A 1,395-nucleotide genomic window follows, 5' to 3' on the forward strand; every position below is an offset into this window, starting at 1 on the left:
GGCGGCAGCCGTGAGGGCCCTTGCGAACCCCACCGAGGCCAGTACCCCTCTGCCCCGCGACCGGAGGCTCCGGCGTGGACTTTGGACGCAGCCGCGACAGGGGGACAGTACCCCGTGCCCTTACGGGTGGGGAGCGGGGAGGGCGTGGGATGGATTAGACAAGTCCCGACAGCGCCCTGCTTTGCACTCCCGTGCACCCCAAACTTGGCGTGCTTTCCTCAGACACTCACTTTCTTTTGTCCTCTGCCTTTGAACTTGACTCCAACTGGGCAGCTGGAAAACTAGGTTTCCCGTTCCTTGGGCGCCGGATCCCCGCACGTGGGCACTGAATTCAGGCCGCCGCTTCTTAGCAACTCTTTGTCGTCAAGGGGGTCGGTGCCCGCGCGCTGCTCAGTCAGGAAGAGGGAGCAGCCTGCGGATATGCCCAGGGTGATCCCCAGCTGGGCGTGGAGGACTTTCCGGGGACCCCCTCCCAAACCAGGAAGGGATCCCCCTCCCAAACTACGAAAAGAGGAACTGGCAGATAGTGGGCTCCTGGTAATGGGACTCGCAGGCAGGGACAGAGGGGCGTGGGTTCGTCCAGCCCTGGGAGAGGCGGCTTCTCCCTTCCCTCAGTGGCCTCGGTGCCCACGTGTGGCTGGGTGACAAAGAGTCAGCAGGGAGCCCGGTTGGGGAGGGCAAGGGAGGCACCTGCCGGCTCCTGCTTCCTCGTCTGTGTCCCTAGTGCTGTCTCTCTGTCCCTCTCTTCCCCCTCCTCCCTTTCTCTCTGTCTGTGTCTCTCTGTCCCTCCGTCCCTCCCTCGGAGAGGCGGTGCTGGCTGATTGGAAAGCCGGGGTGTTCTGCAGGGCGGCGGGCGTGGCAGAAATGCAGGCCACTGGAGCTGCATAGTAGGTGGAAACACAGAGGCCATGGAAAGTTGCTGGGGCTCCGCGTCCCTTGGCACACGGCACCAGGCATTGTGTTCTGTCCGGGCTCACGCTCGGCTCTCTTGTCCGAGGACCGGGGGGCCACGGCGTCCGGTTCGGGCAGACGGGTGGGTTGCGGACGCGAGCTCGTCCGGTGCCCTGTGGACGCTGCTGAGTGGGCATGGCTGCCAGCGAGCCACGTCATTCTTAAAGATAGAATGTCACCGCCCGCCCCCCACCCCCACCCCAGGGACCGACTGGGCTGGGCTGGGCTGGGAAGGGAGACCTTTCCTCTGGTCCTCTTTGCCTGTCCATAAAGAAGATGCTCATTCCTGAGGGATAACTTCCTGTGGGCTGCAAGGGTGTGAGGGCACGGCTGAGTGGCTCGGGTTCCGGGGCTTGGACAGGCAGGGGACAGAGACCAGACTCGTGTGCACGCGCCCCTTCAAACGGAGGCTTTCTACAATCTCTTACCCCGACTCCTTTCTGT

The 1,395-nt window shown here is 63.7% G+C and overlaps 1 protein-coding gene across 1 annotated transcript in view; it reads left to right on the forward strand.

Moving 5' to 3' along the window:
- The window catches only part of LOC105309991 (putative serine/threonine-protein kinase PRKY), an 18,449-nt gene that overhangs the window by 4,708 nt on the left and 12,346 nt on the right, over positions 1-1,395 (forward strand). The gene's annotated exons all lie outside the window — the stretch shown is intronic.

This window comes from Pteropus vampyrus, unplaced genomic scaffold, assembly GCF_000151845.1.
Source record: "Pteropus vampyrus isolate Shadow unplaced genomic scaffold, Pvam_2.0 Scaffold981, whole genome shotgun sequence".
NCBI classification, from domain to species: Eukaryota; Metazoa; Chordata; class Mammalia; order Chiroptera; family Pteropodidae; genus Pteropus; species Pteropus vampyrus.